The sequence below is a fragment of the Lutra lutra genome, chromosome 10 (assembly GCF_902655055.1).
Source record: "Lutra lutra chromosome 10, mLutLut1.2, whole genome shotgun sequence".
Classification (NCBI taxonomy): Eukaryota; Metazoa; Chordata; class Mammalia; order Carnivora; family Mustelidae; genus Lutra; species Lutra lutra.
The window spans coordinates 78,275,502-78,297,537 of NC_062287.1; the positions used below are offsets into that span (position 1 = coordinate 78,275,502).

At 35.9% G+C, this 22,036-nt stretch overlaps 1 protein-coding gene across 1 annotated transcript in view; it reads left to right on the forward strand.

Annotated features, from left to right (window-relative positions):
• LUZP2 (leucine zipper protein 2) overlaps positions 1-22,036 on the forward strand; it is a 479,539-nt gene that overhangs the window by 196,521 nt on the left and 260,982 nt on the right. Inside the window, exons 2-3 of the mRNA XM_047692979.1 lie at positions 17,494-17,607; positions 20,982-21,052. The gene's annotated coding sequence lies outside the window, so the exon portion shown is untranslated. The remainder of the gene's footprint in view (positions 1-17,493; positions 17,608-20,981; positions 21,053-22,036) is intronic.

Genomic DNA, 22,036 nt, shown 5'->3' on the forward strand with positions numbered 1-22,036 from the left:
ACCACTATTGCAGACTTGGCCTTGAATAGCAGGCAGCTTGGTTTGGGCTCAAACTGCCTTCTGTTGGTAGACTCTGTTGGTAAAGTGTTTGTGGGCTGCAGATGATACCAGCCCAGGGAGTGCAGAGCAGAGGCAAAACACACTCCTACAGACCCACCCAAATACAGAGCCTGTCCTGGTCTTCCACTGATCATTCGTCATATGGATGTTTTAAATATACCACATGAGACAGTAATAGAGTATCTCTACTTACAAATGGTTTATTTAAATTTCCACATCCAGCTTCTAGCCCATTTTTAACAGGAATGTGCAGAAACATTGTACATACTTGAATAAGAGAAAACAGGAGGGAAGACTTAAAGATATAATTTAATGTGTAGTTAAGGCATCAGATGAATAAAAGTGATTTTCTTCTAATGACAACTAATGATAAAACACTGAATTACCAATAGTCAAAGTTAGTCCAGATAGTCAAAAATAGTCAAAGCTCACGAATGGTTGCTTTATTTGGGAAACACACACACACACACACACACACACACACACACACACACACGGTGCCATTGTAGAGATCTCAATTACATAAGTAACCGGAAGTCCAAGTTAAAAGAAGAGATGCTATTTTTTGTGAATCACTTGTAATTTTAAAATCTTTCATGTATCTCCATCTGTAATAGTTTGAATGGTGGCACTGGAAAGATAAACGTCATGTCTTAACCTTCAGAACCTGTGAACGTGAATGTATTTGTAAACAAAAGGCTTTTTACAGATTTAAGTTAAAGATCAGATCTAAAGAGTTGATATAGGGTTGGTCCTAAATCCGATGACAGGTGTCCTTGAAAGAGAAAGGTCCAGGGAGATTTGTGACTCAGACACATAGCAGAGAAGGTCAGGTAAGGATGAAGGCACCGATTAGAATCATACAGGCCCCATGGAAGGAGCAGTGAGGTCACCAGAATCTGGAAAAGGAAAGGAAGGATTGTTCTCTTGAGCCTTCTGCATACTCCTTGATTTCAGGCTTCCAGCCTCCACAGCTGTCCTAGAATAAATTTTTCAACCACTCGTTTTGTGGTCATTTCTTATGACAGTTCTAGGAAACTAATCCTCTGCCCGTGTCTATAAGAAGAATAACAATTCTTGGTGTTTGGTGAAAGTCTCACAACCTATTGTAGACATTTTCATGCCAAGATGGTAAGTATACCAATTAGTGAAATTTTATGGGACGTCTTTGGCAATTATAATCTGAGACATTTACTTTTAAGTTTATACTATTTGATAAAGTAGTTCAGCTTTTAGACTGTCTCTTATGAAGTGATCAGAAACTTAGCTATTAACACCTTTCCCTTAGAAATTCGCATACAGTTCGTCTGTAGTGTAGTGGGGCCCAGGAATCTGTATTTTTAATGAGTATTCTAATTGTTAACTGCCAGGTTAAAAAAAAACAGTATTATAATTTTGATTTTTTCTGTTTTATATGTAAGGTATGAGAATCTACCACCTTTATCAATTTATTATAGAAATATAATTAAAGACTTGATAAATTGGGCTTATATTTGAATTAAAAAATCAAATATATTTATTGATACTTTTTCACATTTTATGTAGATTATACATTCTCTAAAATAATTATGCATTGTATTCATAATCAGAAACCGACTCTATAGAGATCATTATGCTGTAATGTGATCAGTAATATAGTGAAGATACATATGATGTTGTGTGTAAATAGGAAATAATAACAAAAAATTAGTTTTACCTGAGTTGGGTGGTCATCCAGGATGTTTTACAAGGGGTTGATGTTTGTACAGAGACTTGAAGAAGGCAAGAACACTTCAGAGTGAGAATTAAAAAAATCAAAGAAACTGAGAGCTAAAAGTGCATGTTTGCATAGTAATAAAATAAATTCTATAGCATGTTAGTATTTTTTTTTTGTAAATTGTAGTTGACACACAATGTTACATTAGCATCAGGTGTAGCATAGAGAGATTGGACACTGTATATATTATGCTAGACTCACCCCAAGGGTAGCTACCATCTGTCACCATACAATATCGTACATTAGTATTTGTGTTAGTAGAGTGTTATTAAAAAAAGGAGTCAGGTTTTTCAGGGGCCTCTTTAGCAGAAGAGCATTTCTTTAAGAAGCGGGGTGACCAAATGAGTGCCCTAGGAAGCTAGCCATACTGGGAGGATGAAAGAAGGGGGAGAAGTTGAGCAGGTACAAAATGACAAGGATAGAAGGAGGTGAGAGAACAGGACAAGTATTCAGGTGATCATCACCTTTATTAAAAAAATACAAACAAAAACAAAACAATAAAACCACCTGTACCTTATATTATCCCTTCATGCATACCATTTTTGAAAACATTAGCAGCCTAATACAAAGCTGGTTACAAATCAGGTCCGTCGGGAAATCCTAGGCAATTAACTTAATAAAAGGGTGCACAAGATTCACTTAAAGCAATTGTTGAGAAGCTATATTAATTTTTGGCAGTCTGGAATGCTCCTCCTCCTTAAGGCCTGTGAAAATCACCTGGAAAGCTTGTTAAATCGGATTTCTGGTTTCTACTTCTCTGCAAGAGATTCTGATTCAGAAACTCTGAGTGGGATTTAATCATTTGCACTTCCACCGAGTTCCTAGACAGTGCTGATAGTCTGGAACTCACAACACATACAAATAATTTGGATAGATTCAGATATACTCACTCAAAACCCTGATGGAGACTTAGAAATAAAAGCATTTAAGAGCTGCGTGTAACAAAAAATCTGCACGTTGGAGACATTAGAGACGGCCTTACGGCCTAATTATGTCATTAAGTGCCAACATTTTTTTTTTTAATGCTTCAGGTTACCAATCTTCACCAAGCTGGCTTCTCTACTGTCTTTGGGAATAATGTCTCATTTTCCCAATCATTTAGGGAACGGGGAAGGAGAAGCACAAGATTGTCAAGGCAGCCAAATATTTCCCTTTTTAAAATTTTTCCCTTTTTAAAAACCTCTATTTGTACTAGGAAAAACAATTCCTGAAGACCTAGGAGACTTCTTATCTCTTATTGTCTAAATCTATCATATGACGTGGCTGGAAGCTGAGAAATTATAGATGTGGCATTTGCAACCTCTAATGTGGGCAGATTATGCCAGTAAGAGAGAGAAGGAAAGGATTAGTGGCTAGGCAACCAACCATATTAAGCACATTCTGGAAGGGTAAAAAGAATTTATTTGCTTAGAATGAGTCTAAACGTCATTCTTGGAGAAGAGAATAATATGCAGAGTTATGAAAGAGTACAGAATATCCAGGAAATGGAACAAAATGTATTTTAACTAGAATATAGAGTACATAGAAGGGAGATGAAACTGCAGAGAGAGGTAAGTGTACTTCTTTTTTGTTTGCTTGTTTTTTTGTTTTTTGGGTTTTTTTTTTTTTTTTTTGCAATTGTATCTACATTTTGTAGTTATCATGCTCCTATTAGTATTTAGTACAAAAGTGTATTTATCTCAAGGTATGATTGCGGGATACTCTTTCAAAATGTTCAGTAATGATTAGGAAAACTCTTTCTAGGTATCAGCCACCTTTGCTGATGGGTCCCACCCACTGAATCATAAATATTTGGCAGAGCTGATTACTGATAGAAATGTGCACAGCCTTCCACTGCCCCTTCATTCTTTCTGCAAATGTTGCCGTATTTGTATCTGTGGGGCTCAAAAGAGGAGAGAAGGGAGGAGCTTGGACCTGCAGGGAGAATCTAGTTCTTTCCATGAGTCGTGAGTCTAGGGAGAGGAGCTTGTGGAGTGAATAGCGGCCATAGTGTCTGCCTCTCTCAGGTGCCAGTTTTTATCAGATCCTCGGAACATGAGAAATTGAGTAAACATGAGCCAGGATCCATTTCTCCTGTTAGATGTTTCCCCCTTGGAAAGTAATAGAAATTCACACCTCTGGTGATTGTTTCCTTTTGCCCCCTGTGATTATCATTTGCTGTGATCAGAACCGTTTAACATTTTAATAGGTCTCTGCCAGTGTCTTCTAGAGTGAAAGTGAAAATCAGTGGGGTAAGGTTTCCGAAACTCTGTGAAGTCCTGAAAGGAAGAGATTAATATAAACAGAAGGTGGTGATTTTATTATTCTAAAGATGCCTTTGGACTTTTCCCTCTGTAGAATCACAGATACCATGCAGGCCTTATAGCTCTCTTCCCCCTTGCTTTAGAATCTGACTACATACAATTTGCAGAATGGAAGGATCTGAAACCACTCAGCGTAAGAAGCTTGCAAAATCAATATAACTCCTATCAGTCAGAGATGCTAAGGACAAGATTCATTTCATGCATCAAACAGAATGCAAAGCTGTAGATTCCTCTACTCCTGGTGAAATGTATTTCTGTACAGATACATGAAGTTAATAAAAGCTTAACACTTTGATTGTGTATTGGCAGGACTATTTTTCTCCGTGATTAATGATCTCATATTCCATGCCAATACTATAGCAAACCCTTCTGAAATTATTTACTACTTTTTGAAGGTAGCCTAGTCATCCTTTCTCTGATATGGATTTCTTGAATCACAAAGGATTTTTACTACCTCAGTTATTCATTAAGAATGTATCCCACCCTGTCTTCACTGCTGAACTTAATAAATGTTGTTGGCATAAATTCGTCACATATTATTGCAACTATATATTTGTGCCTATCATATTTTATTTTATTTACTTATTTTTATTTTTTTAACATATAATAAATTATTTGTTTCAGGGGTACAGGTCTGTGATTCATCAGTCTGTGTCTATCATATTTTATTTTTTTAAAGATTTTATTTATTTATTTGACAGAGAGAGAGATCACAAGTAGGCAGAGAGGCAGGCAGAGAGAGGGGGGGAAGAAGGCTTCCTGCTGAGCAGAGAGCCCGATGTGGGACTCAATCCCAGGACCCTGAAACCATGACCTGAGCCTAAAGCAGAGGCTTAACCTACCTAGCCACCCAGGTGCCCCTGTGCCTATCATACACACACACGCACACACACACACATATATGTGTATATATAAACACATATATACACATATATATATATTTTTTAAACTAAGAACACTATGAAAGCAGGAACTATGTTTTAAGCATTTCTGATTTTCAGACCTTGCTCACAACTGCCTAAACATGTACACGGGCACATACACACACACATAACACACACACACACACACACACACACACAGTGTGCTTAATCAGCTTGAATAAAGAAGAATGCTATTATTTTTGAGGGTCAGGTATCAAAAGAGTATAAAATAGCTTCATACTCTTTAAAGGCAAGCTATAATTTCAACTGCACTTAAACATCTAGTGATTTAGTTATTTTTTTTTCTCCCTGACTAGATAGTTGTTAACGTCTTTTACCATAGGCACTGAAAAGGAAAAAGCATTTATTATATTTCACTGTATGCCCATTTAAACAATCTAGGACAGGGGCAAATGGATGGCTCAGTCTGTTAAGCATCTGACTCTTTTTTTTTTTTAAATTTTGTTTATTTATTTGACAGAGAGAGATCACAAGCAGGCAGGGACGCAGGCAGAGAGAGAGGAGGAAGCAGGCTCCCCACTGAGCAGAGAGCCTGATGCGGGGCTCGATCCCAGTACCCTGGGATCATGACCTGAGCCGAAGACAGAGGCTTTAACCCACTGAGCCACCCAGGTGCCCCAATCATCTGACTCTTGATTCAGCTCAGGTCATGATCTCATGGTCATGAGATCAAATCCCAGTGTGGGCTATATGCTCAGTGCAGGGTTGGCTTGAAATTCTCCCTCTCCTAGTCTGGCTCGTATTCTTTCTCTTCTCTAAATAAATAAATAAAACCTTCAAAAAAAAACTAAGACAAACTATCTCTTCTCCTTGGATACATTCTCCCTGCACAGCATGTATTTCTAGACCCTGCAGAGATTAACACCTTTCTGAACCTACCATTGACAAAATATTTGTAAACAGTTTTGCCCTAAGTCCTCACTGTCTTTAAGAACCACCTTTTATCTGAAGGTATTTTTTTTGGAAAAAAAAAAAAAGTTTAAATATCCCAAATGTCCCTTCCTTCTAGAGCAGAGGTTCTCTATGCAGACTATGCTTAATGTCTGCACTGACATTTGTGTCCATTTCCTACAAAGAGTTCTTATGCCCTTAGAAATACTATGTAGATTTGTTAATTTGTAAGTGTGTGGAAATTATTCTAGGATGAGTGTTCATATTTTTGTTAAGACGTCAGTGAGGCTGGGGGCGCCTGGGTGGCTCTGCCTTTGGCTCAGGTCATGATCCCAGTATCCTGGGATCGAGCCCCGCATCAGGCTCTCTGCTCAGCAGAGAGCCTGCTTCCTCCTCTCTCTCTGCCTGCCTCTCTGCCTACCTGTGATCTGTGTCTCTCAAATAAATAGAATCTTTGAAAAAAAAAAAAAGACTCTCAGTAAGGCTGATAATCCACAAACATTTATAAGAGTCATTGCTTATGAGCCATTACAGTGCTGATAGGCATTCAAACTCTAAAGTCAGAATGTAGTACAAAATTAACCCTAAATGTTCCTGAATATTCTGTACAAATGGCATGTCTCTCAGTTAGTCCAATAGAAATATTTTGTTTCCCCTTTTCTCAGGATTGGAAACAATTGCTTTTTCTTTGTTGGAACATCAGATGAACCAGTTGGCTTGTATTTAGGACTGTGTTGTCCCTGGGAAAGGAGAAGGTTGTTTCTTTCAATAAATTATTTCCAGTATGGCGTGATGTTTACATTCTGAGGGACACTGCATTCTCACAAATAATGCACGAGTGTTTCCCTTTGTTCATATCCTCACCAACACCTGTTGTTTCTTGTGTTGATTTTACTCATTCTGACAGGTGTGAGGTGATGCCTCATTGTAGTTTTGATTTGCATTTCCTTGATTGTGATGTTGAACATCTTTTCACATGTTGACCAGCTGTATGTCTTCTTTGGAAAAATGTGTATTCATGTTTTCTATTTCTTAATTGATTTTTCATTTTGGGGATATTGAGTTTTATAAGTTAATTATATATTTTGGATATTAATCCTTTATTGGATGTATCATTTGCAAAAATCATTACCATTCAGCAGGTTACCTTTTAGTGTTGTTGATTATTTCCTTCACTATGCAGAAGGGTGCTATCTTTCTTGATGATGACATTTCAAAGAGATGGTTCCCAGGTCAAATGAGAAAAATATTCTTAGGTCTCAAAGCTGGCAAGTGGCTTTTTTATTATATGAAGAATTACATATATTTCAAAGAAAGAAAGAGCTTCAAAGTTTTCTAAAGTAAATGCCCTGAGAAAGAGGGAGAGACTTCTTTTTCCCTTATTTTCAACAGGGAAAATTAAGCCTCTTATTATTGACTTTGTAAATTTTTATCAACTTGTGAAATATAATCTATTTCACAGATATGGAGGCTGAGACCAGAGAGTTATAATGATTTCCTAATGTCTCACTAGCAGGTTAGTGACAATATCTGGAAATCAAATTTTGATTTTCAAGTTTTATATCTTATCTAATGAATGGCTACAATATGCACCATGACTCTGATATTTCTCTACTATTTGTCTTTTTTTTTTTTATTCTTCCATGTTTTCAATCCAGAAAGTATTGCTCTAATAAGGGTTTTCTTTTCTAAGTACAGCCATCACGGGATTCATGCAGTGCCTGCATTGCTATGAGGGGTGATGGTGAATGGTGATGTCTAAGTCAGTATATGTGGACTTGAATGTGTTTATTTGGGTAAATTTAGGGATTTTTAAAATTTCTTATGTAACACTTTTAATTTGAGGTCTTTATGCACATGCACACACATGCATAATTTTATATAAAAACAACAAAGTCTATCTTCTTCTTTTCTTTGTTTGCTCATGCCTTCCTTTCATAAATTTCCTCTCCCTGCAACCCTCCTCTGCCGACTCTTAACCTTTTTGATTTCAAATTTGTATGCTTACTAACATGATCCTATCTATATAGGCACATTCAGACACAAACACATATTTGTACATTCACAGAGCATGATTCATTGTTACTAGTGTTATATAAATGCATCACACTTTTAATTTTTCCTCTTATTACTTAAACATACCTCATGGCTCTAATTGACGTGTAACTTAACCTTAAAATAATATAGTGTATCATGTTGTCAAAGAAAATCAGAGCCAGACAGTAGTTGAAGCAATAAAAAAAAAAAAAACAAAAAACAGATTTTTACTCAGGGACTATTGCAATTGAGGAAAAAGAGATCTCTGTATAGAACTGAGCTCAACTTTATGTACAGCATGGACAAATAGGGATTTCCAGCTAAGGAGTGGGATGAGGTCAATGGATGGAAAATGATGAAGAAGAAACATTAGGAGTATGGGAGGGCTCTGGCCAACCCAGGATTCTTACTGAAAGCAGACTGAAAATGTCAGATATTACCTGGAGAATGATGGAGGGTGAGGACTTGGATCTGATATTCAAGATGCCCAGATACTGGAGGTGGGAGTTCTGGCTAAACTAAGCAAAAAAATAATATACTAAAATAATAAAATAATAAACTAATAAATTAAGCTAAGCAAGATTCCTGCTACAACTTGGTGCTAAGGTCCTGGCAGATGCTGAGGAACTTGACTAAAGTTTGATCAGGGAGAGTCCTTGTCAGTGTACATAACATGATTTATCCAGAACTCTTTATTTTGTTTCCAGATATTTATGATTAATGCACCTTTAAATTTATGTTTGCAAGGTCCGGGACTTTTATTTCTATGAATACATTCTCAAGTGTAGGATTGTTGGGAGTTGTGTTTTTTGTTGTTTTTTTTTTTTTTAGTTTAAAATACTCTAGCCAAAAGGCTTGTGATACTTCAGGTTTTGACTGTATTTATATGTGAGACCCTCTTTCTCCCAAAGGGTGATTTTCTAGCTGTCTTTTACACAGGGGCACAGAATGAATTCTGCCACACATCTATAGTCAGCTTTGGCTTCCCTTCGTTCGCACTGGTAGACCTTGAAAGAAAATTACCTTGCAAACATCCTGGTGGTCACATGGACTATTGAGTCTGATAAAAAGAAAAGGGAAAGAGTGCCTTTAGGTAATACAAAGGTCTTTTAACAAAATAGTCCATGACCTTTCTGCCAAGATTCAGAGGAGTTTCACAGTTCTTCTGAATTTCCTGAGGGCAGACATTGCAAATGTTTCCCATGCTGCAATCCCCCATGGCCACCAACTTAATATCTTGGCCAAGCCAAGTAAAAGTCATTTTTATTCAATCTGCTTGCCTATGAAATATAACAATATACACTTTGGAACAGCTTTGACAACTGCAGGGAGAATAATTTAAATCTTTCTTCCTTTTGATATACTTTTGAGTTATTAATCTGACTATATATATTCCTAAATACATATTTCTTGGCATTTCACAGAGAAATAAATCTCCTATAGAAAGTAGTTAAAACTCCTGAGCATGGTGTTTAAGAGTTTTGGTATTTGAATTTTACCAATTTCTTCAGGTTTTACCTAGTAGTTCAGTGAGTACCCTATATGCACTTTAGACTATGTTGTTTCCTGGTTTATAATATATATACACTCAGCACTTCCCTTATACATTGTCATTACCTATATCATTCTCTCTGCTTAGGATACCTTTCCCTCGATTGCATTTAATAATCCTATGTGTCATTCAAGGCCCAACACAAATATGTTTTTTCCATGAAATTTTCCATAATTGTTTAACCTGAAGTTGATCTCTCTTAATGCCTTACTCCTGTCACATTTTGTCATATGCTATCCTCATCATGACGTGGGTTCTTCTTTCCTGTATATTACATGCTACTGGATTAGGGATAATGTATTGCTAATGTTTTTTTTTTTTTTTCCCCTCAAAGATTCCTACATGTAGGAGGAACCAAGAAAATATTTACAGGGTCCATAATTTATGATAGAGAGCATATAATGTGATATTTTGTCATCAAAGGTATCCAGGGTTGAAAACCAATCATTTACTGTGACCTTGGAGAAATTATTCTGAACCCATGCTTTCTTGCTTTTGAAATGAATATAATATCACTTACATTTCTGGGAAATTATGAGAATTAATCATCTATGTAAAACATCTGCCCGTGTCTGATATATACTTGTATATAATAAATACTGGATAGTGTTTTTTTAAGCATAAATGACAGGGGGTGCCTGGGTGGGTCAGTCAGTTAAGCGTCTGCCTTTGGCTCAGGTCATGATCCCAGGGTTCTGGGATCAAGCCCCACATCAGGCTTCCTGCTCAGTGGGAAGCCGGCTTTCCCCTCTCCTTCTCCAACTCCCCCTGCTTCTGTTCTTGCTCTCGCTCTCTCTCTCTCTGTCAAATAAATAAATAAATAAAATCTTTAAAAAAAAAAAGAATAAATGACAGGGAACTATGGTTATGGCTGCCATAGTAAGTGATTCTTTAAATGTAGGTAGAAACACTGCAAACCTGTAAAACAGAAGTTTGCATTTCTGCAATTATTATTTTTGTTATATTTCTGTGGGAAAAGCAAACTTTAAGATCTTATGGCACTACTCCAGATCTTTGAATTTTATGAGGCTTAAATCTGAAGACATTGGACACACTGGAAGACTTTTTCATTTAAAACAAAAGCTTAAAAACGAAGTAAATTGGAAACATTAAAACATTACTCCAAGATAAGCTTTATTTCTATAACTTTTGCATTTAGAATAAAGTGAGAAATATTCATTCTGACAGGACAGCAAAGGAGCAAAAAGTGTAAGGAAGGATTTGAAGAATGGTGAAGACAAGTCTCAGGACATAGAAACCAGTTTGTAGGGGCTCCCACTGGCCTGACCTAGGATCATCATTAAGTTAGATAAGTATTAGTAGAAAAAGGAAGAGATGCATAGTTCTAAGCATTCATTATTCTATACAGACTAGTGTATAATTATTCATTAAAATACTATCTGATAATTAATTTCAAAATGAAGGAGTGGATAAAATATATGATATATGACAAATTCTGAAAAGAAAGGAACTATATAGCTCTAAGAGGTGACTTCATGGAGAAAGGGAGATAAGATGATTTTTCTATCTAGATTGACAAGAGTAGGTGAAGGCAGTCCAGGTTGATGTGAGAACAGTTTCAGTTAATTCATGGAAATGAAAATAGACAAAACTACATTTAAAGATTTTTGAGAAATATTCTTAGGTTGATAATTAAGTGTGGCACACATAAGAGGAAAGATACAGAAACTGAGCAGAGAAAACGGAAGGAGAATAAAGGTCATTTCAAGCCAGAGGGAAGATGGCCTTGACCTTGACAAAACCAAAGAGCACCAATATTTTAAGTGATAAGTTGATGCCAATAGAACTGTAAGTTCAGAAAACCTGATTTGAGAGCAGCGCATTAAATGGATTGAGAAAAGAAATCAATTAATATATAGTGCTATAAATAGATAATGAGGACTTGAGCTAGGACAGTAGTTACAAGTAAAAGTGTTCAAATATTCAGAGTTAGAGAAGAGATGAGATTGAATCAAACAGCTGATTGTCTTTGAGAACTAAAGAAAATAATTAGCTAAATAATGGCCCCCGAACTCCCATCTTGAGTGAAATTGAACATGTTTATTGTCAACATTGACACCAATGGGAAAACTGAACAAAATGTCAAATCCCTTTGAAGGCACTGGAGAATCACTAGTGCACAAGGTGGCAAGTACTCAAAGGACTAATCTCTGAGAAATGAAGTACTAAGAAGTTAACAACAGAGGCTATGCAGTAGATTATTTAGAAATATGAGCACCACCATTCTTGTACACTCATTTACAATATGATTTTGAATATTTTCCCATGAAGAAATGAAGTGTATTTCTCTGCCTCTTGAATGTGTCCTGGACTTGTGACCCGCTTTGTGACAGATGCAGTATGGCAGATGGGATGTCATACTACTCCGAAGCCTAAATCTGAAAATACTTCTTTATTTTTGCTGATTTTCTTAGCACCCTAACCAACTGGAATATGAATAAGCACAGGCTAACTCTCTTGGTGATGAGGGGGACATATGAGACATTATCTTCACTCACAACTGATAGTGAGTCAACCACAGAAACAGAGCCATTTAATTGACCAGGAAATGATCACAGAAGCAAAAGCAAGCCCAGCATGAAGGAGCCATGCGCAGATGAGCTTAGGCCAAATTTATGACATTAAGAATCATGAAATAAATGAGTGACAATGAAATGGACAAATTTCTAAAAATAATGAGTATTACTAATATTGACATAGGGACAGTTAAGGATATCTGAACAGTCCATATCGCTTAAAGCATTAAATCTGTAAATAACGACCTTCTCACAAAGGAAACTGCAAACCAGATGGTTTACATGTCAATTCTACTCATTCAGGTGAGAAATATTGTCAATCTCACACAAATTCTTTCAGGTAATAGGAAAAGAAGGCACATGTCCCAATTTTTTATGAGCTAAACATAATCTAGATACGAAGCTTTATATGGATTTGAGGACAAAGGACATTATAATTAAATTTCTCCCATGACAATAACTGTAAAAATCCTAAACAAAATAGTAACCAAATGAATCTAACAGAATTGTATATAACAAACAAAATTATTGATTTCCGTAATGAGAGTTTGATTTAATGTAGTCATTAATCATATATGAAATGAATCCATATAATCCAGCACATCAATAGTGTAAAAGAAAAAAATGTATGTGATCATCTCAGTGGATACATTTGTGAGACCAGTTTTTCCTGTGACACTGCTACATTACAAATTACTTTGAAAGTCTGATTGATGGCTTACAATCAAATTTAGTTTTCAACTCATGTTGAAGCATCACTAGGGTGTGTCTGCTTCAGAGTATGAATCAAATTCAGGTTTGCTGTATATGTTTTCTTTCTGAAGAAGCCTGAAGTTGCGGGAGTTATCTGGGGGAATTTCTTCATGGGGCCATTAGCAGGAGAATGAGAAACTAAGCCAAATTAGACAGACAACATTTACAGTCTTCAACGTGTCCTGTCCATTAATATTCTGTTGAAGTGTCACATGACCAAATGAATGGTGTGGGGGGGTTCTCTCCTGCCTATATGTGTAATGTGGCCAAGGGTGGGAGGAACAGAAGAGCTGTAAGCAAATAACATACACCACAATGAAAAAAAAAGAAAAAAAAAACTAAAATACTGGACAGCATTCAGATCCCACTCATGATTAAAACTGAACAGATTTAGAAACCAGAAATAAAAGAAAACATTTTTTATATCTGATTTTTAAAAAATTGAAAAGTTAACCATAAAAGCCTATCAGAAATACCATATTTGTGGTCTTGAAAGTTTTTCCCCCTGCAGTCTGGAATAAGAAAAAGGTGTCTCTATCCCTGCAATTTGGAATAAACAAAGGATGTGTTTATTACACATTTTACTGAACATTGTAGAACAGTCCTTGGTCCTTGATAGCAAAGTAAGATAAAGAATTTAAATAAAAGACTTAAGGATTGAAAAAATAAAAAATACTTTTGCAGACAATATGATTATACTTGTAAGAAAATACAAAATGCTCCACAAATAATTTTTATAGTTGATAATTTGCTGAATGCAAAATCATACAAAAATCCATGTTCCATATGCTAGCAACATATCATTTTAAATGTTTGTAAGATATAATATTTATAATCAGATAAAAATATTTTTCATACAATTACAAATTTAAGTGGTACAACTCCAGTGAACAACTCTGAATATAAAAGATGAATAATTTGATCTATACGTATATTATTAATGTGTATTCATCAGAAGACACCATTAAGAGATTTAAAATTCCAACAGCAGGAGATAATTATGTTTTCAATACACTTAGCCATCAAAGAGCTCATGTATGGACTATATAAATATCACCTACAAATAAATAATAAGCAATGGGCAAACCAATGCACAAAAAGCAAAAGGCATGAGCAGACATTTTATAAAAAAATAATATTTAAGGCGCCTGGGTGGCTGAGTCAGCTAAGCATCTGCCTTTGGCTCAAGACATGATCCCAGGATCCTGGGTTTGAGCTCCAGGTTGGGTTCCCTGCTTAGTGGGGAGTCTGCTTCTCTCTTTCCCTTGACTCCTCTCCCTGCTTCTGTGCTCTCTCACTCATTCTCTTTCAAATAAAGTATTTTTTAAAATATCATATTTAAATATCATTTTTTGTAAGGTACTCACTTTGGATCACCAGTAAAATATAAATTATAGCTAAAAATCCAGTACTATTGTACAACCAGTAGAGTGACTGAAAATTTAAAAATACTGACAATACCACAGTTTATAAGACTTTGAGGCAATTGAAATTCTTCACCTCTTCTATGATATAGCTGATTTGGAAAATTCTCTGGCAGTATTTACTGAAGCTGAAAATTTATTTTCTATAATGAAGCAATTCCTTTCTTAGTTATGTACTTGGCATACATGTATTTGTATGTTAAATACAAGGCCAATGAAATATTCATATTCATAACAGTCAAAACTTGGGGAAAAAGGTGTCTGTTGGCATTAAAATAGATGCATTGCAATATAATTACTTGTTACTATACTATGCAGTGATAAAAACTAACACACTATTTCTCCACATAACATGGACGAGTTTCACAAACTCCATGTTGTATAAAACAATAACAGGCATTCAACATTTGCATAAATTTCAAACATAGGCAAGTGATTATGAAGTAGTAGAAATAAAAATATTGGTTATATTTGGGGAAGAGAGTGAACGTAATAAATGGGTGGAGTCAAAGAATTGTCATCTAGGGAGAATGGTTCATTTTTTAAATTTCCTCTATGTTCACTTTATGAGAGTTCATGAAATGTGTCCTGGGGATTGTGTAGTTCTTTTCTGCATAAGTGCTACAACTCAGCAGAATTCTTATTTAAAAAGAATGACCTGAAAACAGTAGTATCAGCTGAAAATTACAGCAAGTATTCACATACATTTACTCACTGATGAAACTTAATTAATATAGCTATCGTAAAGTCACAAACAAATTAGATGATCTACTATCATTTTCTCTACCTGGCATTGTTTAAGAGGTCTTAGCCAGTATAATTAGCAAAGAGGAAAAAAATAAGAGTTATGAGAATAAGAGATGGTATTATTGAAAGAAAATATTGCCGTCCACTTGAAAAAGCCAAACAAATCAACTAGCAACTACTTGTTATAGTTACTTAGTTTAATACTACTCTTCTTTAATAAGATACCTGGAATCAAGATCAACTTAGTCAATAGCTTTAAAAGAAGCCAGCAACATTCATGTAGGCAGTGGAGTGGAAAAATCCACCACATTAACAGCAATAAGTCTAACATGAAATGAGCAAAAGTTACTTTGAAGTAACTTTAAAGCATTGCTGAATCATATAAAAGTCCTAAAATAATATATGAAACCATCTGTCTTTGGATTGAAAGCTACCCTTTTGTTACATATTTCCTTAAATATAACTATAATATGAATGCAGTTTCAATTAAATTCCCTATAGGAGTTTTTATGAAATGGACAAACTGATTCTAAAATTCACTGAGAATACACAGATACAGAAAATTTATCAATAAAACTATGAATAAAAACAGTAAGGGGAAAATATAGGAAGTAACAAATTGTAGCACACAGCTTTAATAATTAATCCATGATTTAGTGTTGCAACCAATTCATCAATACATCCTAATAGAGGTCCCAAAACTTACAGTAAAAAGGAATTTGGTACATCAGAAAACCTCATTTCAAAAATCAGTGGAGAAAGGATTGTCACAATTGTGCTAATACAATTGGCTATGCTTATCTAAATTATATTGCCATCTTTTAATATACACATACATGAAAAATACATAAATACAATATATTCCAAAATTAATTTTGTAGTTTAGCAACAATTACCCAATATATCTTCACGGCCACTTTTAAAGAACGGTATTGGCATGTAGAAGATCTATTTGTGCAAGAGCAGTACAGACACCATAAAGGAAAAGACTTATCCCCATGTATATTTAAAAGGAAATTGGGGAGTTAGTAAATGTAAAAATCTATAACAGATTTGGAAAATATCTTCACTATAATGACAGTTAAAAACCTTACTGGATAGGAGCTTCTTTAAATCAATAGATGAAATAACTGTTATGGGTTGAGTTGCATCCCCCAAAATTCATATGTTGAAGTCCCCCCACCCCTTAGATATAACATCATCTGGGGATGGGTGTCTATAGAAGCTACCATGTTAAAATAGGGTCACTAGAATGGGCTCTAAACTAATATGAGTGGAGTCCTTATAAAAAGGGAAGATTAGTCATAGAGTCACACAGAGAAAACCATGTAAAGACATGTAGGGGAAAGATATGATCTGCAAGCCAAAAGAGCAAGGCCTGAGACAGAATTTTCCCTCACAGGCCTCATAAGGAAACAACTCTACCAACAGCTTGATTTTGAGTTTCTAGCCTCTAGAATTGCAACACAAAAAAATTTCTGTTGTTTGAGCTACCCATTCTGTACTACTTTGTGACAGCAGCCCCAGCAAGCTGTCACAAAAACTAACCCAAAATATGAATGGGTAGAAGGCATACTCAGATGATCCCTAAGGGAAGAAATGCAAGTAGAGCAATCATTTTCCTTGTCTACATTTTCCCTGTACACACACACACTTGCCATAGCATACATAAATATACACAAACACACACTACTTGCCCATTTATTCCTTGAATAGGATCTTAGGGTAGTAACTTGATCCTTCTGAGCTCAATTATTTTATGTTTACAAAATGAGAATTACCGTACTGGTCTTACAAAGACCATAGGAGAAAAGTAAGAAAAAAATATGTATAGATGATATGGAGTTAAATGTCTTTCCTTCATGAAACTTATTAACAAGTCTGTTCAAATTTTACTCTAATTACTGTATTTATTTACTGATTTCATAGATACTTTTGTTTTTTCCATTACCTCTTTAATAGCAATAGAGATTCTTAGACATGTTTGAGAAGGGCTGTCTTTTCTCTGGGCTTCCTCCCTACCTACAGAGATGAAGCAAGACCCCCACGTTCTGCCCTGACTCTACCCACAAGTATGTCTCCCCAGTGTCAGAACCTGTCTAAATATTTGAAATACATTGGTTCAGGTCATATCTCATGTTGTGAGATGTCAAAGACCTTAGGAAGAAGTGTGGTGATGTCATGGAAAATATCTGTTTCCAAGAGGTACCTAATAAACCATCTTCAACCTGTCAAAGACGGTATTGTTCGGGAATTTCTCTGTGGTTTAGAGAACTCTTAATGCAAAATAAAACCTTTGTTGTAAGACTGTTTTGTTTTCAATTTTCTCCTTTTAGGTGGAAGAGGAAAAACAAAACATCCTAGTAATTAAGGTTTCAATGATCTAGATTTTGCTTGAAATGCAAGCACCTGTGATAGTGTTTAAAGAGGTTGAACCCCAGTAGAACTTTTTGGGGGGCTCTCATGCGATTTTTTTCTGTGTTAGACAGGACTATGAAGAGCTAGAAAAGCAGCTGAAAGAAGTCTTTAAGGAGCGAACCAACATCCTCCATCAGCTGACAAAGACATCAAGAGAACTTGATGGAATTAAAGTCAACCTTCAGGTGAGACGAAAACTAATTTTCCAGGCAGCAAAGGCTGAGAAGTCACCCAGTTTGTCTCGGTGGATTAGCATTAAAGACTCCTGCATTTTTAAACCAGTTTTGAATATGTTTCAGGGTTTGACCAAGGGAGTTATTTATTATCATATGAGCTTTGAAAAGAAATGTCATTTGAAATGCAGTCTGGGAATCTGTGGTTTGCAAATTCAGAAAGGAGAAAATTATGTACTTGGCAAGGCCATCAGTCTCTCATAGCTTCGAAGATCAATTTGACCCCTGTGTTGAAAATAGGAATGATCTCTAGAAGAGAATTTTTAATTCCACAAAGGATAATTCTCAAGAACCTTTAATAATCCTCATTGCTAAAATGGGAAAATGTCTTAGGAAGTCAAGAGTCATCTATGAAAATGTATTAATACTCCATGAAATCTCAACCAAAAACTAGGTCTATATCTGATAAGATGAATTTTCTGAAATATCTGATATTTTGATATTTGAGTGAACAGTGAATTTTTTGAGGGCATAATTTTATTTTTCATAATGTGTCTATCTGTAAGATAGGTACTATTGATGTGATTTTTTTTCTTATTATACATGAGGGATTATGCTTAGAAAAGATAAGTTATTTTTGAATGTCACAAAAGAAACCAGAGTTTAAATACAGGAAATCTGGCTTCAGGGCTTATGTATTAGTTACTGCACAAAACCATGTTTCTGAACCATATGGAGTCAGTGCTGTCCTTAGCTTTCTTTTCCTTGAAGGTGATGATAATGATGATGATGGTGTCCGTAGCCACAATAGTTTATTGAAAATGGCCAAGGCCTTGTGTTAGGTATTCTTTGTACAATCTTTATTTTTTACATAAAGACTGCTCTGGTTACTAGTAGTTTCATCCTGTAGGTAAGAAAACAAGACCTAGAGAAAGGTAAAGCAGCTATAGGGGACACAGAGAGAATTAGGTGACAGCGCAGGTGTACGAGCCCCGTGCCCAAGCTCTTGTTCTAGCAGTTATGTTGCAACTTGAGGACATAAAAATAAGAGCAGAAAAACCACCCATATTCCATTAGAGTACAGAGACAGGCAGCAGGGTAAGGACAGTGCTGTGATGTAAGAATATATAGAAGGTTAGGGAAGCCCTGACTTGGATGAAAAGGGAACTAAGTGAAATTTCTGTAGGAAGCTGACACCAGAGTTGCACCTTATCATTATGTAGAAATTCACCGATTATATGAGGCTGCAAAAAATGTTCAGTACACCTGCACCTTCTCAGACTCAGGAAACACCTGGCACTTCGAAACTCTATCATGCATATGGTGACATGCCCGTGTGTGACCAGGACACAGTGTCTCACTGGTAGCCTAAGTTAAGACACCCAGTCACATTCTGAAAAATTGCTTGATAAGAATGTATAATTTCATAGAATCATGTTTCTTAAAAGGGTAACAATTGTACCACCGAATGTACTTGCAATTTTTAAAATGCCTTTCTTTTTTCCATTTCCTGTTAGCCAGTGTACAAGGTATTTTTTCATTTTTTATCTTATTAAATCCTCTTAGCAACCTCTTCACAAAATTTTACTCATCAAATGAGGAAACAAGTCTCAAATAGGCCAAGGAAGTGCCTGGTCATATATCTGATAAATACTGATTCTAGGTTTTAAACTCACAGTGAATACTACATAGCCCATTCTACACTATTCTTCTAGTGGGACTTCATGAAGATAGGAGCTTTGAAAGTCTTGTAATCTTTTCTCTGTAACCATAGCCCCAGGATGGGATGGTAATGGATGGTAACACAGGTCAACCAATAAGTATTATGTTGATCAGTTAGTAGGTGTCTCAACCTTTAACATCCTTATAGGAACTAAGAATATTTTCCAAGTATACTCCACTTCCCTGGACATTTCTGGGTAAATGATAATTAAGAACACGCTGGCTCTCCTACTGAGATATATCTTGCTGACTCCTGTCTGTACCTGTACTTTCCATTTCCGCATCTCATGTTCTTTTTCATTTATTTGTTTTTTTATTTTAAATTTCTTGAAGACAGTCATCTGCTTGATCATAGTTTCCTTCAGAATGCCCAGAATATAACAGATGGTCAATAAATGAATAGGCATGTTTTAATGTATTTTTCATCAACTGTTTTTCCACATCTGTTTTGTCCTCTGAGCTTTCCAGTAACTGTCTAAAGTAGACACTTCAAAAATCTCATCCCTGTTCTTCACCTAAGGAAGTCAAAGAGCAGATTCCCTGACCTGCTCCAGGCTATAGATGTGGGGCTTGATCTCAGGACCTCAGAATCATGATCTGAGCCGAAGGCAGGTGCTTAACTGACTGAGCCACCCAGGCACCCAGAAAGAAGTTTCTCTCATACAATTCAGCCCATCACATCCCAATCAGAATGCTGATTTCGCTGTATGAAAGTTGCCTGATTTTAGCATTAGACTATAAAATTTGTGAAGGCAGACACTGTGCCTCTGCACAGGACTTTGCATAATTCATGATAGGTATTTGTTAAATAGATATTAAGTAAACAAAGTATTTGCCATTCCTAAGATTGTCAATTTTCTGCCTGCCACAGCTGCTTTTCCTGCAAACAATATCACTCCTCCTCAGTTTCAACGTCTAATATCAAGAAAGGTTACCCTGTTAAATAGTTTATTGAGTACAAATAAGAAAGTTCTTAGGGAAGACTTAATGGGAGGGATTTTGTAATGAGAATAGCTCAGTGCACTTTTCTGCTTGAAGTCACGGTCTGTGGATGTTGAATTTGCCAGAGTAAATAAACACTAATGACTGAGATGATACTTTATTTTTCCCCCTTTATACCCTATCTTGTCAGAGCAGTTACAATTTTACATAGCCTTAGTTTTTTTGTGTATTCTGCTGCATTACTCATTAATAATAAATAGACAAGACCAAACAGGTACATGCTTTTGGGCTTCTTTGATCGTGAATTATGTCATTACTTAGCAGATTCAGAAAGGTCTTTTATGTCTGTGTGAATTTGTAGAAACGATGCCAGAGCTGGCTTGACATGCCTGCAGAGAACACAATGAAACTTCAGCTGGAGAGCAGAAGATGTGTTTTATACTCACTTGTAAAGAGACCTAGGTCTTGGAGAGCGTTTTTCCCCTCCACCGAACATCTAAGGGCTGAGGCTCAGTTTATTCCCTTTCACCACTGGGTAGCACCTGTGCTTGGTGTCATAAATTCCTGTGGGCATCCTTAGAGCCCTGACGAGCACCGTGCCTCATTTGCACCTTCTTGTTTCAGGACAGAAGAGCAGTCACACCTGTGCCATAGAGCCAAAAGTAAAGTGAGCCCCAATTTATCACTTGAATAAGATTTTCTTTCCCCACTTTTCTTACCAGTCTTTGAAAAATGATGAGAGATCTTCCAAAACTGATGTTGAGAAGCTTCTGGAAATAGGTCAGAGACAAAGGTAAGACTGGATTTCCTTTCATTTTCTCAGTTCTTTTTTTTTTTTTTCCCCAGAGTGTCAAACTCCACTCAGAAATTTCACAAAAATCGGGTCATTCAAAATGCATTAATTCACTTCTCTTCTTACTGACTCTTGAAGGGCTCAGAATCTTACTGAAATGCAGGTTTGTATACAGTAAATCTATGGTGGGGCTGGGAATTGTGCATTTCTAGCAAGTTCGCTAGTGATCATAACGCTATGTTGCTTGTCTGCAGATCACAGAATGTTTACATATCTGTAGAATTTTCCCCATTATCCTAGTAAGATAGACCCCAGCGAGTCTGCCGGTCAACAGACATATGCAATAATACTGATTTCAGTGGGCAGTATGTAATAGTATCAAAACTTAATCAAGGTGGTAATGGTGGGGATGGTGAAGAATGGGGTAATCTTATTAACAATATAAGTAGAATTAATCTAATCTTATTAGTGTTGGATTGTGTTTTTTTAAAGAAAGTGTATTGTGAGATAGATTTCTATGCAGTATGAAAAGCTATATGATTTGAAATTGCCTCTCAAAAGAAAAAGAAATATACTTTAAGTAGAAAGAAGCTACTATTTGTTACACACTTAGAGGCTCTGCCAGATGCTTTATATATATTTTCCCATTTCACCCTCACTGTTGTCTTTTAAACAGTTATGATTATCACTGTTTAATAGGAAACGGTTGCTCAAAGGGCCTAAATGAGTTGAAGAGAGTTGTGTTAGGTGGAATTTACTCGACTGGTCTCACCCAGTAGCCACACCTTTTCACGTTAGTTATCTGATCACAAAGCAGCCTAGGTAATCTTCATAGCAGAAGATCAATTTCAGTGTTTTATCCAGAGTTTGAAAACTTGTTTAAAATGTGTAACTTGTATAATTTACACGAAGTCAGAATAGAAAACTCAGTAAATTCTAACAGTAGGTAATGTCTCAGAAGGATATGACATTAGATATATTAAT